At 40.9% G+C, this 20,785-nt stretch overlaps 1 protein-coding gene across 3 annotated transcripts in view; it reads left to right on the top strand.

Moving 5' to 3' along the window:
- The window catches only part of BMAL1 (basic helix-loop-helix ARNT like 1), a 56,428-nt gene that overhangs the window by 7,427 nt on the left and 28,216 nt on the right, over positions 1 to 20,785 (top strand). The window lies entirely within an intron of this gene.

The following is a 20,785-nucleotide window of genomic DNA, read 5'->3' as shown; positions in this document are numbered from 1 at the left end:
AACTTACCAGCTCAGAGCAAATTTTAACAATTGTATACAGCTGATGCCACCGTGTGAGTTTTTTGACTGTGTCCTTTATATATATGTTCCTCCCAAGAATTCTAGTCTGACTGATGAATTTTTGCAGACTTTCAAGGACCTGTGTGGGTAATGCCACTGTCACCAGCGCTGTGCTCAGGTACTTGGACAGGACAAAAAGCAAAAACCTATGGCCAAAAAGAATTCTTTGGTTTTGGTGCCCAGCAGTTTGTCCTATAGTGACACATGAATCCTTTGCAAGGATGTACTTGGACAGTAGTTTTGATGATCATTTGAACTAGATTGCTATGGACAAAGTAGCTCCCATCAACACTCCAACTCCTTCCTGGCTAACCATTTCCATCCATGTATCTTGTCCCTCTGCTCAGTGGTGGCATATGTGTTTGGGCAGAGGTACTGGACTGGGGAGTCTGCTGTGGTTCAAGGATAACTTTTTTTCTCCCCGTAGACTGATTTGAGATTACTCGGTTCACTGAGACCATACACCTTGTGGCTTCATAAACATTTGCGCTTTTGTAGGTTAGGAAACAGCACACTTCACGAAATGAGTAGTCCTGAAGGAGAGGTGGGAGAGGCAGTAAGTGTGAAGAGTGCTGTTTTAAATATGTTACATTGCAACCTTGACGTGGAAGAAGAGGATTTATGGTAGAATATTTTTTGATTAAGCTGTGTTGGGACATTTCTTTCATAAATCTACATAAAAATTTGAAAAAAAAATCTGGTTTTGATACTGATATCCAGAAGCCAGAAAAATAATCAACTTTTTACTTTCATCTCTGGAGCTACACAATGGAGGTTTTCACTGTTTTTGTGCCATTTTAAAAATTCTTTTTCATAACAAGAAATAGTAACTCAGCTAGACCTCTGACTCTTCCCTTTCCCCTTACTGGCCCATGTGCTTCTGGGTTTCCAGATCAACAAATATAGAAGTGTTTCAGATACACAAATCTCTCAGGAGCTCATTCACCACGATCACTTGACTTTACCGGAGCTGAACGCTCACACGTCCAAGTTGTTGTCAAACTGATAATTTATCTAAAAATGGCAGAGACCCAGCAATGTCTCCAGTTAGGCTTGCCAGGAAATCTGGAGGAAATGGAATATAGGAAGGAGACTAAAAGGAAGAAAATTTTATTTTCCACCAAGACAATACGTGGTTTGGACTTCAGTCCACTAATTGCACACACCTCTGCTCCCTTTCGGGGAGGGGAGCTGTCTGTTTCAAAAAAAAACCCCAAACCTTGAACTGCTGTTTAAGAATGATTCTCTAACTTGGCCTAGATCTCATCTTGCTGTCAGTTTGTCTACATATTCTGTTTTCTGGAAGAAAAACACTCTAAAACCTAATCAGGCTTCCCTTTAGAGAAATATTGGCACCTTAGTTTGTTCTTGATGTTCTTATCAAATAGCCGTTCAGGAGAATTGTCCTTGTGTTCAGTGACGTGAAAATCTGTTTTCTGTATGGATGTGATGTACACTTTTTAAAAAGATTTAGTAAAACTTTTGAACTTAATTTGGAATATAAATAGAAAGTAAGGAAGGGTTTAAGTCAGCAGATAACAGGAGATTGATTTCGTGTCTTCTACTTAAAATGAATTAATGACTTTTTTTTCCCCTAGAGCATACGAACACTAGTAAGGACCAAATAGTTGCACATCTCAGAAGCAGGACAACAAAAAAATCCTCCGTGCAACAAAAAAGTGAGGGAAAAGTGCCTATTTGGTATCTCATTAGAGATAGTTAGCACTGTAGTATATCGGTGATCTTCTGTCTCTAGGTGAACTGGTTATTATCCAGCCTTACAAGACTTTTGAGGTTCCTTTAAATGCTTAGGTTAGTCTAGCAGAGTTCCGAGCACTTTTTAGGCAAAATTAATCTGCTTTTTAGAACAAGATTTGCTCAGGCAAGTAGTTAATCCATGGATTCGTTCATGGTGTGCTGTAAAACTTGTGTAATCTACTTCCATTGGCACAGCTTTCAGATGCATACTACTTATTTTTTAAAACAAATATTTTGTCAGTCATCTGACTTGTCTTCTGGTTTTAGGGTATTTCTGTGGCTTGCTAGTTCCCTGTAGCCCTAAACATGCTGGAATGATGGTGTCCCCTGACAAACCTGGGAAAGTACTGGTTTCTGGTATCTGTCAGTGAAACCTATTTTTCCATTGTTCTGTGACTTTGGGAAACATGGTAACTGGTCTCTGACTTTATTTACCAGAAAAAAAATTATTTTCCCCCCCCCTTAAAGTTGCCTCTGTGTGGCTTTTTGTTATCCTTTTGTCTCAGTTCTGAGTGCCTTGTTTGCTTTTGTGTGTGTTGTGGCGATGGTGATGATTTGGAATGATACTGTGTTGGCAACCAGGTCAGAGAATTATATTGGTACAAGTTCTCAGGTTTGTCTATAGAAGGGGCTGGCGAGTGGATTTCAGACAATTTCGGGAAGCAGAAAAGGAACTTTCCTGGCCTTCCAACGCCTGGAAGAACCTTGATGGACTAGCAGGTTTCTACTTAAAGAAGAAACATTAGGGATAAACACGGTTAACTTTAATTTCTCTTTCTAGCAAACCTAATTGCATGTTGTAGTGAAGTACCATAGTTTTCAAATACAGCACAACATATCCCTTTTAACTCCTCCCTATGATGTAATTTGGCTGAGTCTTTGTTTGGCAACAGCATGCAAGTTTCTCTTCAATCATTCTTTATGGTGTAGTTCTGTATTTTCCACTCATCCTTCCAAAAGTATACTCATCAGAATCATTTCCACATGTGACTAATCATTGTCTTCCACTCTTCAAAGGGGTGGTCAGTTAGTTCCTGCTGCCTTGCTGTATTGTTGTGTTTGCTTATCTTCATAGTTTTCACATTCCTACTTCTCAGTCTGTAAACATCAGTCATCTCAGTACAATTATATTTTGATTTTTTTATGTACCATTCTAATACAGAACAATGTTTCTTAAACCTAACTTACCTGGATGTTGAATAGCATTCATACAGGTTCTTTCTTGACTGTGCTCCTACGTGTTGGAGATTGATTTGTTTTAACTCGGGTGTTGATAAAAGAGCCTCCTATAAAAGGAGTAAATTTATTCAAAGCAGCAGCTCACCAAAAAAAACCCAAACCACTTTTCAGGCTGTTCCTTGAATGTTTCTATTGCACTGGAGGCTTTGTAGGCTTATTCTTGCTATAATATCCCTATAGAAGTTAACCTGTGTGTTCTCATGTTCAGGTGTGTGTTTGGTAGGTAAGTTATATGTACACTTACTGTCGAGCTCATCATCTCTCCCCCTCCTTTGTACAATGCTGGTACTTGTTTGACTCCCTGAATCACCTTACTGTGATCTACTCAGACTTGTAGCTTTTTTAAAAATTGTTTTTTGGCAGGATTAGTTTTAATCCATTTTGGATCTCTGAACAGTTCACTGTTTAAGTGCCAATGCTATATGGGAGTACACAGCTGGAAGATGAAGCTAGGAGGTTAACAACTTTTGCAGTCACACTTCAGTTACAAAGGGTTAAATGTTTAGATTTGCAACTTCTCATCTAATAAAAAAATGTAAGAACTCTGTAACATGAATCTCCCAAAGAGAGATCTGTGCTGCACTGTAAAAATCCATGTAGCCCCATATTAAATAAACTAGCTAACTGATTCATACAGTTACTGTTTGTGATCTAAGCAAGGATTAGTCAGTAGCACTGTTTCTGGCAATTTCTACTTGGCTTTGTCCCTGATGTTGCACTAGTAGGGATCTGTATCAGTTATATGATGGCAGGAGAGATTCTTACTGGTGAGAGAGCCAAGTGGTGCAGATTGGTCTGTTTAGTTATCACTCCAACAGCCTATGTGGCTTGATAAGATCTTGCTTAAGAAATATATGTGCCATTTCTAACTAGCTGCCAAACAGTCATATATCTGTATATCACACCTATAAGATGAAGGTTTGAAGTGGCTGAGGGTGGGAGGATGTTACTGATGGGCAGTTCCCAGTGCAGTGTTACAGAGAAGTGGACAAATGATTTTTTTTTTTTCTTGGTAAACAAGGATATCAAGCTGGATACAAAAGTAGTTTCTATGTATGATGTTAATTATGTCATAATTTTAATACTTTCCTGTACTTCATAAAGTGTTTATAGAAAACTGAAAAGAGTTCAAGGGATGAACTGTGTTTTGCAAACACAACCTTACAGTGGGAGATCAAACAAATGCAGCTAAACTTAGTTAAAGGAGGAAAAAGCAATTCACTTAATTGATCCTTCAGTTAATGACCTGATGAGGTTACCTGGTAGGAGAAAATGAAATGAGGTTTAGTAGCTGACAGGTGACCTACTCAAATTCAGACTAGAAAAGTTGGAAGATTTGAACGAGAGGAACTAAGCTTTGGAACAGAAAAGATAGGAGGAGGGTAATAGTCTTGCAACATTATCAGTTCATCCAGGATATCTTTCTAAAATAAACTTTGGCCTGAATTACAGCATATCAGTTTGTTGTATAAAACAGTAGATGAAGTTGCCTCCTATTGCAGAGGAGACCAGAATACACGATCGTATGAGGGAACAAATCTGAATGAATCTGGTATCAGTATTAAGATAAAACTTTCGTACTTTTTCTCTACACTGCAACGTGCTTGAGTAGAAGGAAGCTGAGGGGGACGCAGCTTTAATCAGACTGTGAAGGAGAGGGTGGGCCAGAAAAACTTGTAGCAGAGAGGAGGGGACCATCTATAAAGACTCTTGCAACCTTTCTTCAAAACAACTTAAAAGTTAAAAGGTTAAAAATACTACTGGGGATTCTCATATTGTTATTCTGTAAGGCATAGATAAAATGTAATATCTAAGAGTTTTGTTCAGCAATACTAAAAAGCAAAGCAAACCTCCCCTTCGATCTGTAATCTTACTAATTAAGGGGAGCAAAATACAACTTCTCTATTTTGAAATAAGAATATCAAGTTTTAATACCAATGATTTGTATAAGCACAACATTTCAAGCACTGATACTTGATGGAGGCAAAAGGGAGAGAGAGAAACTTGAGGGGTTGATGTCCATATTCAGGAAAAAAAGATGTAGTGTTTTAACATGAAGATAACCGACAAATATAAATGTCCTTTCATTAAGTTACTCAACACATATGGAAGAGGAGACAGAACCCTTGAAGACAGCTGAAGGGGCTTTAGCAGATATCCTTAAAAAAAATTTCAGTTGAGCACCAGATGAGCAACTGAGGCAAAAACACATACAAAAAGGGTATGTATTTCTCTAGTAAAGTCAGGGCAAAATAGTGCATGAGACTCTAGATCATGTTCTGAAGTGAACATTGCATAAAAATAGGACTCTGAAAAAAGCCAGAAATATTTATATCTAGTGATTAGTATATGATCCCCTGAAATATATGATTCTTTTCTATTCTATTCTAAGCATGTTTGTCTGGTTGGGATTTTCGCCGTGTGTTATCAGTAACAGTTTCCCTACTTTGCTGGCTCCTTTGGCCTCTTTAAAAGAGAATTGTGAGTTCTGCTGGATGATTTGAAATTTAATTTCATCCTGTAGGCAAGACTTCAGGTGAGTGGAGAACTGTGTATATGAACTGAAGTGCTTAAGCAAGGTGAACTGTGGGACACCATCCTGAGTGTTTGTTTTGGGTGGCTTGTGCCTACTGACTTTTACATGGTTCCCTGCTCAGTGCTATTGTTTCTAGGCACTGCATAGGAATTTAGTTGTTTAAACTGGGTTTGAAATTCCACTTATGAAAGCATACACTTAATGTATAAATCTTGTTTCCTGTATTAGACTATTTTTTCTGATAAGCTAAGCTTTTACATTTGCCTTGCTAAACTCAGTGTAATTTGTACTGACTGAATTTAAATCTTCCACCTGGTGTTAAGCGGTGTTATGGTGATAACTGCAGGTTAGTTGACTTAAACCAGAGGTAACCTAGAAACGTTTATTTGAGGATGTTGTACACTTTACGCTTTCACTATGGGTATTCCATGTATGTCATTCGTGTAAGTAGAAGTTTTCCCTGAATACTTAGAAATTGAGATAATGTTCTTTTGCTAATACTGAAAGAAGGTAAGAGTGACCGTTGCATGCCATAACGAAGACCCGGTTCCTGTAGAGTCCCGTCTCGAGCAGTGGCTGTGAGTGGCTGCCTGGCAAAGAGTAAGATTAGGGCAAGCATGTGTCCTCTCATACTGGCCCACAGTTATTTTCAGCTCAGGGACTTCATGAGCCAGGTGTCGTGGTAACCCTCAGCAGAATTCCTTTCCATGAACTGGTCCTACCTCTCTTTGGAAACCACGTGAAGGTCTAGCCTTCTGTTATTTGGCAGAGAGTTTCCACAGCCTACCACCTCACGTGTGAAGAGCTGTGTTGTTTTCAACCTTTCAGCCAAGGTTTGTTTGATGTCCCTGTGACACCTGATGATTTTGTAGACCTTGGGCCTGTCAATTTTCTAAGCTGAAGAGTACTAGCTTACTTCATTGTTCCTTATACAGAACTCATTGCCTGTCTTGTTCCACTGAGTGAAACTGGAAAGTTTTCCATTTTCTAATAAATTTAATTGCTGTGGATTTGTTGGATGATATCCAAGTCATCCTCCGTACTGTTCAGGAGCTGTAAATAATTATGAGCATTTGTAAGTGGTAATGAAGAGACTGCATTATTAATATTTGGCACAAGGCTGCTACTTGCGGAAATAAGATCATCTAAACCTACTTAAACTTTTTGTGGAGGAATGTGAACTGTCTAGTGATCCTTCCTGGGTCCTTTGGGATCGGACTGCGTAGGTCGTGGAATGTTCTCTTTCGGAATAAAACAATGGGTTGGAAAAACTTCTGCTTGCAACTGTTAGTCAGATGTCCCTTTGCTCTGTATTGTATCCCCTCTTCATTTGGAGGGGGAGGGGGTTGTGCATGGGTGGATCTTTGATCCAAGCAAAAGCAATCATGGAAAAAAAAACCAACCCCAAATGCAGCCTTCAGTTTTACCAAGAGTCATTTTGTGGTGCGTGTGGCTGTGTTTTGTTTTGGGTTTTTTTCTGAGCAAGTTTTCTTTCTCTTTTGCCCATGTTTGGTGTTAGCAGGATTTTTTTATCTGTTTTTTTCTGTGGATGACACACTGTTCTTACCCACTTGCTATATTTTCTTTTTTTTTTTTTAAACAGTCAAGATGTCTGCATAGCATAAGGATCCTATTAAGTGAATTGCTGGTGTTCCCTGATCATTGCTCTGCCTTTATTAAGGGCTGTCTTGATTTGGTAATGTGAGTCTTTGTTCTAAATACAACAGCAATTTTAAAACACTTTCTCAGTTTGAGTTGTAATGTAAAAGTATGCATTCAAACTTGACTGTTGATTTAAATTAGAAATCATAGATTTAAAACCTGCCTGGAAAAAAGCAAGTCTGAGGCTTGCCTCCAGATGTATCTCTGGCAGCTGAATGTCACAAGTTTGGAAACTTAGTGGTTCAACATCAGCCTTATTGTATAGACGCACAAAAAAAAAATTTCATCAGCCATTTCTGTAAAGGGCTTTCCTATTGCTGTAGGCCTTTCTCAAGAAAATAACGCTTATACTCCCACTGAAGCAATAAATACAGAGTAGATAGGAATGCTCCTCTACTGTGCCTATATATTCATAACTTGTTGTTCACAAAAGAACAAAATCCTGAGCAGAGAAAATGTCACAGTGCAGGTGTGGATCAGTAGAAAGGTTTCAGCACACCTTGCCTTGCTCAAACCACGCAGGGATTTGCATGTTGAAAACAAATCCTGCTGGAGCACTGTGAATACGCTGAAAGTGCAGTTAAGGGATATAACAGGGATATTTTAACCACTCACTGCCATTGAAAGGGACAGTTCTGCCCCTTCTCTTCTTCTCACATGTCTCGCCCCCTTGCTTTGCGCTGGTTCTGGGTATCATCTGACCTTTCAGTAAGACAGTTGAGCTTGCTAACCCCCCAGAAGACTGTGCTTTCTGTCAAGTTATTATTCAGCCTGATGAGCAGACTGATTCGACACACTGTACAGACAGGCTCTGGGGACTGTATAAAGTCTGTGCTGGAGTACTGGAAGGGAAATCTGGGGGAAGGGTGACAAGGAAGAGAAGAAAAAAGGGAGTGAAGCTGCCCCTTTGATGGCACAAAGATGTTATGTCAGCTGTTCTGTGGAACTTTGTGAGGTTTTCAACCGTATCTCGTGCTTATCCTGAGCTAGACAAATACAACTTTTTCCAAGCCATATAGCTATTATTGAGGTACTTATCACTCTGGACATGAATGTAAAAGAGAGGAAATATTCTGCATGGTTCCTTCCTAAATTATGACTTGATTTGCTCCACTGAGTCTTACTTTGAATGCTGTGATTTACAAAGCCTCAGAAGCAAAAATTGCCTGGATGCTGGTTTCAGTGAAGTGCACATTGTAGGGTATTTGGGGCTCACCTTGTAGATGTGTCACATTGCACAGAAATTCGAGTTTATCCAAGTAAGAGAGAAGGAAACGTAACTAGTAACTAGTAGCTAGTGCTGTGCAGAAGAAGCCAAGAGTATGTCACTTACGCATTCAGTATATAGTATGATGACACATCTAACTTTGCTTTTAATGTCCTGTTAAAGGACTTGCTTTTAATTGTCATTTTGGTTTCAGTCACTTGAAACTGGTGAAAGTGAGATGTGAGACTGGAAGAAGCTGTCTTGCAGTCATGCTTGCCTTATCCTGTGGCAGTACTAAGCATGACTTGTTGGTTGGGCAGCTGAATGGATAGTTTTCAGCTATAGCAATTCTGCTCATAATGCACTGTATCAATATTAGTGCTGGCCCTAGGGGAGTGTTGGGAACTTGCCCTACTTCTCAGTGTTCACTATTGCTGCAGTTCCTAACTGCTTTATGTGAATCTCTCTGAAGAGCAGAGTATTGGATAATGCCACAGTATGAGCTGTCATAACTCTGAAATGCTGCCTTTCTCAGTGTTAGCAGCAGATCACTCATTTAAAAAACAGGATTTCAGGAATGGGGGAGGTATTATTTCTGAAGCATTGAACAAGACTGAAAATGGCACGTGTATCTTTTTTTGATGTTTGTTTCTTTGCATGTTTTACGGAAAACATGCAAGTGCTGAATTGTCACAGTGTCTCAGTTTTCAGTAGTTTGATTTGGATTTAACTGGCAAATGGTGTGACTTCAGGAAACCAAACTGCTGAGCTTGCTTATGTTAGTGTTTATTGTTGCTCCACATATATCAAGGGGACTCCAGGTGCAGAGACAAGTAGCTAAGGCTATTTGCATGAGTGTGTGTGGGGAGGGGTTATTTTCTTAAAACTGGAAGTTTGTAAATAATTTTAAGTTGTAAATTTCTCCATTTCCACACATAAACTTTGTTAACACATACAGTAGCTATGCCATCATTGTATGTTCTTCTGCAGCTTTTTTTTTTAGCAGACTACCTACTTATATACTTAATGAAAAGCTGTGATGCTTTCCTATCTAAAAACCAGTGGTATAGTGGGAGAACAAAAATGAAGTTGAGCCTCTAATATAGTGCTGAGAGAGTCTGAAGGAAGAAATATTGATGTTCATATGGATGTGATGCATATGTATTTGACAGCTGATTTTGTGTAAAGTTAAGTCAAAAAGAGCTTTTAAGAAATCAGTGGGGAAAAATGAACCTCTCAGGGGTATGTGTGCTAGAGGATACAGTAGAGAGGCAGCCGAGTGGGGAATACCCCAGCTTGGTTCCAGGCAGGCTGAGAATATCTTCCTTTTCCCAAGGCTTACTTTAGGATCGAAGGGGAACTGACAGCCTGTCAACTTTTCTTTGTCAGGCTGGCAGAGTGCTGAGAGCAAGGGACAGCTTCTTCCAGCCAGAGATGGAATTTAGCAGGACCAGAGGGAGTGTGTAAAAACTTATACCTGGAAGTATAAGGTATAAATATAACCACCTGTGTCTGCACTCCTTTTTGTGATATTTTTGCCCTTTTGTTTCTGTGCTTTGTTCCCTGAAGGTATAAACTCTTCAGTTGTAGTTTGTTTGGCAATAGATCTCTGAATGAAAGGTCTCGCATGCCAAATGCATTTGGGTTTGTTGTAGTAATAATGTGAATAGAAAACAGAATCAGCTGTATGCAGTATGTCTAACAGTATTTGGACCAGGTGATTCAACCCAAAGGAAAATGCAGGAAACTAGGTTTGTCATCTTAATAAATGTACTTCAGAGACTAAAAGAAGTGTGTAGTGGTTCAACCTATTAAACTGAAAAATGGCTAACATCCCTGAATGCATAAACTTTAAAGGTCAAGTGAGGAAATATTACTTAGGTAGTATTAGTCATGCTAGAGCTTGAATGTGTTGTCTAGTTTTGATGCCTACAGTTCTCCAGTATGAGGAGGGGAGAAGAAAATGAAAACCTGACAAAAGCACAGAAAGATTTGGTGACTGGAAGCTGGAGTACTAAAATAGTGCTTTGCCAGTGAGAAGAGTGGATTGAGTTAAAGCTTGTTCTCATTTGAAGTCTTTAAATCAAGACATCCTATTGCAAGTTGTGTTAAAGCACAAGTAGTAGTTATACGCTTGAGGAATAAATCCTAGAATGGGTTCCATGGTGTGCCAAATTACTGATCGGACTGGATAAGTATTAGAGTGGGGTCTGACACACAGCTTCTACCTTTGAAATATGTGAGAAAGTGTTTTGCTAGACTGGTATTTCATATGGATGCCTTTGAGAAGGCACATTTCTTAGAACTTCTTGTGAGAGAATTTTGCCTTCATTGAAAGACAATTTTGGAGATTATGAACTACAGGAAGACTATTTGCCAAATTGTTGAGGATACAGGAGCTTCACTTAGCTACAGTAAGGAAATTAAACTTGCCCAGAGCATATCATGGTCATAATACTTACAATGAACAGTTAGGCTTTGGGACATTTATTCATAAGCTCTAAATTAGAAGATGTATATTTAACTGCATGAAACTTAGCTTGTTCTGTTTGGGTAATTGAAGGGTGAAGATAGCTTTAAAACTTTTTATCCAAAGCATCTGTCTGCTGTGAACTAGTGCTCATATTTAGGAGTCAGATGAAATCTTGGAACAGAAAGCTGCATCTTTTGGACCAAGTGCAAAAGGTAGGCATCCCCAGTTGTGAGTTAAAGATGCATTGATTTGTAAATTCCCACTCTTTGTGTAAACAGGAGGAGTGAGTTAAGTAGCTTACCTACTTGTTATCTTGTATGCTTCTCCTGCTCTGGAAATGTCAGTCCAGGTTGTGTACAGTCCTCTCAAGGAAAAATTTCTAATTTCCTAAAAAATTTTTGCTTTGAAGTTGACTCTGCAGTGCAGCACAAGATAAGACATCTTATTCTGTTGACAGATCAGAAGCAATGTGTACAATGTGGGAGACTTCACAGAACCACTGCCGCCTCAATTGAGAGGGTTGTTGTTTTGTGGTTTTGTTTGTTGGGTTTTTTTTAAGGTTTCTGATCAAAGCATGCTGGAAGTACATAAGCTACTAAAGTAGTAAACAATAACTTTGATTAGCTTTTTACTTAAAGCATATTAATGCTGGATAATTGGTTTACCCACATGGTAGGATGGTTCCCTCCGTCTTTCACACATGCCCTCACCCTTCCCACCCCCCCTCCAAATCCCTTGGATGGCTTAGGTTGATGAACAAGGATTGCATTCAGTAGTTGTGAAACAGTATATCCTTCACACATTGGAGGCTGGACCTGGCTTGGAAACTCAGTTTGAGAACTTCAACTAAGTTTATATTTCAGTAATTGGGGGAGTAGGTTGGTTTGTTTGTTTTTTACTTTAACTGTGTATGAGTCTGTCATTACTAAAAGAATAATTGATTTTGGTGTTAAATGAGTAGAACTAGGTATCTGGCCCAAAGGACTTAAAGTTTCTGTTGTCTATTAATTTTAAGTCTTCCCACCCTCCCCAATGTTGAAAATACAATATTTTGTTCCTTCCTACACATGCGTGAAGTCTTCTGAAGGATTGGAATAAATGAATATTAAATACTACATCTTAATATAGATTTTGTGAACTTACTTTATCAGCATTTAACATTGGTGGACCCTATTTTAAAATGTAAAATATAATTATTTTGTTCTATAACTTACACTACAGAAATTCTGGGGTGCTGTGCTGAACAAAATGTCTGTAGCATTGTCTTAAAGTAAGTTGGTTTGGGTTTTTTTTTTTTAAATAATTAAAACACTTAGAATATTGATCTCAGTCCTTTTCCTACAAGCAACTGTTCTCAGAATAACTGATTTTTATTCCATTTTGCTTGTATCCATTTTCAGTTAAATCAAACTGGATGTTTTTGATCAGCAGGATCTGTTGAAATAAGGCATTCAAAGGCATGAAGGTGTGTGCTAATTTAGTGGATCTTGCATTGATAGTTATACCTGGGTGTAATTCTTTGTGTAATTTTTCCTACTCTTTGTAGGAGATCAGCTGTTATCTTATGGATTTTTGTATGACAGCTATACTTTTTTGTAAAAGCCTCCTTAAAATATCCATCTTGTTGACATTTGAGATGAAATCTGAAAATATGTTTGTAGAATACCTGTGGGGATCTCTGTGTGTCTGTAAAATGTCATAAGGCATCCAGTAAAATGTTTGCACAGCTCTGAGGCAGAATTCACTGGTTCCTGCTCTAAGTAGAGACATCTGAACTGGTTACTCTCATTCTGGCCACTGTGGCTGAGCTTAGGAATTACTTCAGCACTGATACAGTTATACTCAGTATCTAGTGATGTGAGGACCAGTACTTGTTGCTTCCAGAAGCCTGTAGAGAGGTTATCATTTGCTTCATGTGTAGGTAACAGCCGTGTTTGGTAGGTGTGCTGCAGAAATCCCTTGAAACCTGTTCCTCCAAGAAAGGCATGTCCATTTTGTTTTCCCTGTGGAAGCATTTTCTGGGAACCTAAGGAAAACGTGTATTGGAGGATTGATTACTGAAGCAGGTCAAGTTCTTTTGGTAACAGCAGCATCTTAGTACTGATTTCCAAGAGTGTGCATCACTACCTTTTCACAAGGACTTGATTAGTTTCTTTGTGATGTTTCCTTTTTATGGCTACCCAAAATGAAATACCTGAACGGGCCAATATAAGCTTACTTCAAAGAGTAAGAGCTCGAAGAGTCTAATCTTGGCTGACGAGAAGCTTATACTAGATCAAGCTTTCAATAATGATTGCAAACTAGCAAGCTTTGTTGAAACACTCTTTTAGCGGGGATTCACCGAATAAGTAGAGAGGCAAATGGTCTTGAGACGTGAGAGGAAATGATATCTCCTGTGTCTGAGGGTCAACTGGTTAGTCAGGGGGGTGCTGCTGCTGCTGATACAATCTCCAGACCCAGTGGCTGTTCTGTAGAAATGTATGCTAGACTTTGAGATATATCACTAGAGGTATATACCAGTTCCCTACTAGGGAGAGAAATACTTCACCCATAGCAGACAGACCCCTTTCATTCTAAACAGGTTTGATTCCTGAAATTGGCGTGGATTGGCTTTGGTTTTGTTCCAGTTTTCATTTTCTGCTGTGAAGATGGTCCATATCTCCATCTGTAAGGCCTTTCCATGGGACTGCACCAGCCTTGAAGCAAACATTTACCTGCTTCACTGAGAGAAGAACATGAGCTAGGATTTTTTGGGGTTATTAAATCTGTTCAGTTCTCTTTTGAGAACCAGCCTCTTTTCCTTTCTTTCCATGCTGTCTGAAGCTTCATACTTACAGATAATACAAAACAGGGAGGAGTGACTGATACACCACATGGGTGTGCTACCAATCAGAGGGATCTCGACAAGCCAGAGAAAAGGGTTGACAAGAACCTGATGAAGTTCGACAAAGGGAAATGCCAAGTCCTGCATCTGGAGAGGAAAAACCCAATGCCCCAGTACAGACTAGGGGCTGACCATCTGGAAAACAGCTTGGGGGTCTATGAGCCAGCAATGGTGCCTTTGCAGCAAAAAAGGCCAGCAGCCTCCTGGATTGAGTTAGAGTAGTGTTGCCAGCAGGCTGAGGGAAGCGATCCTTCCCATTTACTGACCACTGGTGAGACACTTCTGTGTTCCTGGGTCTAGTTCTGAGCTCCCCGGTGCAAGAGAAAGTTATTTTAGTTACCACTTATTCTTAGTTTTGGAGCAACAGAGAAGTCCTTTGTTAAAATAGCTGGAAGTAAAAGTTTTAAGTACTTCCCCTTTTAAGCAAGGAGAGATGGGATCTGATGCCCCTTCTTGAACTGGAAGTCTAAGTGCTCTATGAACAAGACAAAACTCAGAATATTGTCCTGTGGCTCTATTACCACTATGACAGTCTGGAAAACTCCTGTGGGGTGATGCCATGATATGACTCATTCTGTCTTTTCTCAGAGACACTAGTGATGAACAAAGCTGTTTTCGGTAGGGGAGTGCATGTGGACAGTATATTGATATATTGAGAAACTGCCTTTACATTTACTTCCTAGAGCTGAAAGCTGTTCTTTGTGCCTGTGGAGTTTTTCTTCTGTTTATTGGAGGCTTTTTTCCCTAAGTCAAAATGATTCATCTTGTAGCTTTGTGGCTGGTTTAAATTCATGGGATGCTTCCCTCCAGCCTGCTACTTTTTCCTTAGGAAAGATGAGGAGCAGCTGTTTGAACAGTAAGTCACTTGAGCAGCTGAAGGCTGTGCCTCTGCCTTCCACAGAGCAGGAGATACTTGTGCCCTGTTGTGAGGGGCTGGGTAGCAGCAGCTGCTAACATAAGAGGTGCAGGAGGCTGTTGGATCATTGCTGCTCTGTGTGTGTGGTTAAGGACAGGGTCAAAACATGAGCTACCGATGTCGCTAAGAGCTTGGGTTGGGAGGAGTTCCAAAACTCAGATGTGGATCCTAGGCTGCCAGGGTTGGCGAACATGCTGATGAGTGAGTGGTAAAAGCATGACCTCAACAAGCAAACCAGAGTAAAATCACTTCTTTGCTCCAGAGGGTGCGGTGAGATGCATCTGCATGTGAGAGGAAGCCACAGGGCTTTTTATCTTCTGGGAGTACAGAGTGTTCTTGCAAATAATGTTCGGGATTTCAGGGGGTTCAAGGAACACAAATGTGCCATTAAAACAAAACAGTATCAATATATCAGGCAAATATGAAGTATTCTGACAGCTGCTCCTTAAGTACTGAAGGAAAAGGAAAATATCACTGCTTTACTTCAAAGATCTTCCTTTGATTCATACAGAGTATTTCATAATAAAGATTCTGATGTAGGAACTGCTTGTTACTTGCAGAAGCCATGCCCGTGTGTGCCAGTATGCATCTTGAAATCATAGGGATGCTTGCAGTCCTTGTGCTGCTGAGCAGAAATTTCCCGCCATTACTGAATGTGTGTGCATCTGGAGTATACATACATCTACAACACCTCTTGAAGAAATACAGATAGTGAAGATAAATAATCCTATTCCTCTGTTTCTTACTAGTTCGTACTGTGACAGTTAACTTCTGAGATGAAATACTGCTGTGAAGGGAAGTAGATGATTGCCTTTCGGTAGCTGTTTTTGGTTCAGTCATTACACATAGGGACAATGAGTATCTTTTCAATTACTTCTTAAGGAAACCGCACCACAGTATTCCTCTGTCATTGCAAAATAGTGCTTTTAAGATATGAGACACTTCTGATTCATAAAGTTATGAATTGCGTTTCTTTTAGAATAAATATGTATGTGTGTTGGAGATAGTTGGCTCTTGCCTAGGGTTAGCTGAAACTGGTGGTGCTTGTGTAAAGAGGTCTTGACTCCCAGATGGGTGCTTGGCAGACGTAGTTGACCTACTTTAGCTCTGACCTTGATTTGCTCAGAGGTGTTTATGTACTCGTGATCAGCTTTGCTGCATGATTAAGCTAGTCACGTGTCATCTAACTTTTTTTTTAAGGGATAAACAGTAAGATTTGTTTTTACTGTCTCATTAGCCTCATTGCAGGGGGTTGAGAAAGATTGAATGCAAGGGAGGGGAATCCTGAAGGAAGTAGTCCCAAACAGGCTGTGGAGAGACACTGTCATGCGATACAATGACAAAATATCATTTGATTCTCATCTACAGGAGAATTTAATCAGGAAGTGGACTACATGGCATTTTTTCAAGTAGGTCCTTGGAGTACTTTGGCAACAGGCTGGGCATCATAAATGGAAGATTTGAACTTTGCTTATACGTACGGGTAACTTCTGCATTCCTTCTCATAGAGGATTTTTTTGAGCCATTGAACAACTAGCAGCTGGAGGCTGAAAAGATAGTAAAATATTCAATTTTTCAGAATTTTAAGAAAGCCTTGCAACAAAACATTTCTCTGAACTGTTCACTTTATTATAGTGGGGCATGCTGATTTTTGCTCTGATCATTGGGTTGACGTTTTCTTAACTTTAAACCTCATTTCAAGAGAGACGCGTGATTCTTAACTCCCGTAAAGCTAAAATGTAGGGCTGTGGTTGTTAGAACTGGGATGAGCATTTGGGGCATGGTAGAGAAAGGGCTGACTTGAAAAGAAATTGAGAATTCTGTTTTTCATGTAACTTTGTTCTGCTTAAATGGTCAAGACACTTAAAATAGCTGCTTTGAAACTATCAAGTATAGACACTTGGTTATAATTTAAAATAGCACAGTTGAATGGATTCTTGTTTTTGAGAATTTTTCTATAAAACTGCTTTGAATTTTTTGTTTTGATATGAACAACAAAGCAATTTTTTTTTTTTTTTGCATTAAAGCACACCAGTGACATGCAGTGCTCTGATTATTAAGCTAAAATGCTGACTGTTGCAGGCATTCTTAAAGGGAAAGGACTGTGTTTAAAAAAAAAAAAGGATTTGTAAGTTTTCCCCTTTTTTCTTTTTTAATTCCAGCTCATCCCAACCTTCTGTCTGAGGTAGTCATAAGTGGTCCATGAAATTATATTAAGGAGTAAAATGTGAGTTCAACAAGTACGCTCACATATAGAGGTGTTCAGGAACTTTTGAAAGTTAATTGTGGGTGGTTGGGCCAGAAATTTTAGAAACTACTTGTTTCTAGTAGGTGCATTATACAGTGCTAGGGTTTTATATTAGGTTCCAAGACTGAATCATGGATGCACAGTAATTGGACGGTGTAAAAAAGTGGCATCGTAGGTAGTTTGGTGTGACAGTACTTTTATCACTGGATTCATAGGGCTTAGCCACAGGCCACACTAAGGTTAGCTATAACTTCTGCACATCAACCGAGGTTGATGTAATGTTTTTGCATCTGAACCAAGCACAGAGAAATGGTCAGTGATTGTGGTTTAACTGGTGGCTTGTAAATTAAGCTGCAGTAATCTCATAAACCACAGTAACATAGTTGAGTTTATAGTTGTTGGACTACTTTGAGTAAGAGAGACAAAGCAGGCAGCTAGGAAAAGGCTGATACAGGAAGAAAGTAAGGCCTGATCTACAAGTAACTGTATTACTGTGAATGAAAGCCTTGTAAAATAAACTGTGGTTATGGATTCAATGGCAATTTATAATTTGACTTAAATTTGTACTGATTTAGCTTTTATCAGTGACCTTCTGGTGTCAGCTGACCTCTTAACTTGCCTGTACCGGTATGTCCACACATTCACAAATACCTGACTCCTTTTTCATTTTTGAGAAAGGACCACAGAGGAGTTGTTGGGTGAGATAGACGATGAGCCCTCAGCAGCAGTTTGGAAGCTCTGCTTCCCCCCACGGGCAGGGAAGACGACCGGCCTGGCTGAACGGGGCGCTCTTGCTGGGACTCAGGAAAAAAAAGGAGAGTTTACCGCTTGTGGAAGAAGGGGCAGGCGACTCAAGAAGAGTACAGGGATCTCGTTAGGTCATGCAGAGAGGAAATGAGAAAGGCAAAAGCCCAGCTAGAACACAATCTGGCCGCTGTCGTTAGAGACAACAAAAAATGTTTTTACAAATATATTAATGACAAAAAGAGAGCCAAGGAGAATCTCCATCCTTTATTGGATGCGGGGGGAACATTGTCACCGAGGATGAGGAAAAGGCTGAGGTACTCAATGCCTTCTTTGCCTCAGTCTTTAACAGGCAGACCAGTTATCCTCAGGGTACTCAGCCCCCTGAGCTGGAAGACAGGGATGGCGAGCAGGATGAACCCCCCATAATCCAAGAGGAAGCAGTCAACGACCTCCTACGCCACCTGGATGCTCACAAGTCTATGGGGCCAGATGGGATCCACCCGAGAGTGCTGAGGGAGCTGTCGGAGGAGCTCGTCAAGCCACTCTCCATCATTTATCAGCAGTCCTGGTTAACGGGGGAGGTCCCGGACGACTGGAGGCTTGCCAATGTCATGCCCATCTACAAGAAGGGCTGGAAGGAGGATCCAGGGAACTACAGGCCTGTCAGCCTGACCTCGGTGCCGGGGAAGATTATGGAGCGGTTCATCTTGAGGGCGCTCACAAGGCATGTGTGGGACAACCAGGGCATCAGGCCCAGCCAGCACGGGTTCATGAGAGGCAGGTCCTGCTTGACCAACCTGATCTCCTTCTATGACCAGGTGCCCCGCCTAGTGGATGAGGGAAAGGCTGTGGATGTGGTCTACCTGGACTTCAGGAAGGCCTTTGACACCATCTCCCACAGCATTCTCCTAGAGAAGCTGGCGGCTCACGGCTTAGACAGGTGTACTCTGCGCTGGGTAAAGAACTGGCTGGACGGCCGGGCCCAGAGAGTTGTGGTGAATGGAGTTACATCCAGTTGGCGGCCGGTCACGAGCGGTGTTCCCCAGGGCTCAGTTTTGGGGCCGGTCTTGTTCAATATCTTTATCAATTATCTGGATGAGGGGATTGAGTGCACCCTCAGTAAGTTTGCAGATGACACCAAGTTGGGCGGGAGTGTTGATCTGCTCGAGGGTAGGAAGGCTCTGCAGAGGGACCTGGACAGGCTGGATCGATGGGCTGAGGTCAACTGTATGAGGTTCAACAAGGCCAAGTGCCGGGTCCTGCACTTCGGCCACAACAACCCCATGCAGCGCTACAGGCTTGGGGAAGAGTGGCTGGAAAGCTGCCTGTCGGAAAAGGACCTGGGGGTGCTGGTTGACAGCCGGCTGAACATGAGCCGGCAGTGTGCCCAGGCGGCCAAGAAGGCCAATGGCATCCTGGCCTGTATCAGAAATAGTGTGGCCAGCAGGAGTAGGGAAGTGATCGTGTCCCTGTACTCGGCACTGGTGAGGCCGCCCCTCGAATACTGTGTTCAGTTTTGGGCCCTTCACTACAAGAAGGACGTTGAGGTGCTGGAGCGTGTCCAGAGAAGGGCAATGAAGCTGGTGAGGGGTCTGGAGAACAAGTCTTATGAGGAGCAGCTGAGGGAACTGGGGTTGTTTAGCCTGGAGAAAAGGAGGCTCAGGGGAGACCTTATGGCTCTCTACAACTACCTGAAAGGAGGTTGTAGTGAGGTGGGTGTCGGTCTCTTCTCCCAAGTAACTAGTGATAGGACAAGAGGAAATGGCCTCAAGTTGTGCCAGGGGAGGTTTAGATTGGACAGTAGGAAACATTTCTTCACCAAAAGGGTTGTCAAGCATTGGAACAGGCTGCCCAGGGAAGTGGTTGAGTCCCCATCCCTGGAGGTATTTAAAAGACGTGTAGATGAGGCGCTTAGGGACATGGTTTAGTGGGTGGTGGTGTTGGGTTGACGGTTGGACTCGATGATCTTCGAGGTCTTTTCCAACCTTAATGATTCTATGATTCTAGAACAACAATGATCTTCTGTTCACAAGTTGGTGGTATTAAGGCAATGACTTGCCTGACCTTAGATTTAAGAGCTGTGATCCTGACTGTTGTTACCATAACAGGACCAGCGATTTAGATAACTTAAACTTTTGAAATAAATTCTGAATGTGCTATTCTGGCAGAGCTGAAGAAAATGGTACCGTTGACTTTGGATTTTGTGAGGTTTCTGTTGGCTTATAACTCTTAACATGTCTATATATGTGATTCAGTAGAATCTGTTATAATGTGGTCATGTTGACAGAACACTGGTTGTTTGCCTTGCAAACTTCTGAGAGTGTCGTGGGAGCTTGCTGATGTGTGTAATTGGGAAGTACTGCTGTCATCGCAGGTTGGAAAGGCAGTCACAATGTTCACAGATGCATTTACCAGAAAACGGTGTATCCGAAAGACTTCAAAATTTCTTGCAAGAGGCAGACTTAGAACAGTTTTTAAGTCTTGCATAGTAAGTTTTGCTGAAAAACTTGTTTTGTGACAGAAATCTGGAAGGGAAGAACATCTACCTGCAGACCAGCCACTGAGTTTACAGTGTAGTTGGGAGTCACAGTTGAGGACTTGAGTTATAGTATGGGGTGTGGATTTTACTAAAACTTGAAGCCTGCAGAATAGAACAATGTTTAACCCCCTTTCCTTTGAAAATGCCAACTGCTGTTACAAGAGAAAACAAAATAGTAAGCTGAGCCCAAACTGTCTTACTGCTATGGCCACCTTAAAAATGAGGCAGCCAGGAGTGAAGGGATAAGTCTGTCTTTTGCACTGTAACAGCAGTTTGACTCACTCTGGTAGCATTAGACAACAAATGTGTTCAGATCTGATCATTGTGAGCGAAGGGGTTTTATGCAGAGACCAAAGAATGATAAACAGGGCCCAAGAGGAAGTGATGCTGAAGAGATTCCTTCTGTTCCAAAGCTTGGTTCATTGGAGTTGCACATCTCAACATCTAACCCTTTCGATGATGGATAAAGCTTCTACACTTTATAAGGAAATTAAAATTTGATCCTTGAGTAGAAAA

This window comes from Aptenodytes patagonicus, chromosome 7 (assembly GCF_965638725.1).
Source record: "Aptenodytes patagonicus chromosome 7, bAptPat1.pri.cur, whole genome shotgun sequence".
Classification (NCBI taxonomy): Eukaryota; Metazoa; Chordata; class Aves; order Sphenisciformes; family Spheniscidae; genus Aptenodytes; species Aptenodytes patagonicus.
The sequence above is the reverse complement of the archived record's forward strand: the minus strand, read 5'-3'. Positions and strand labels throughout refer to the sequence as shown.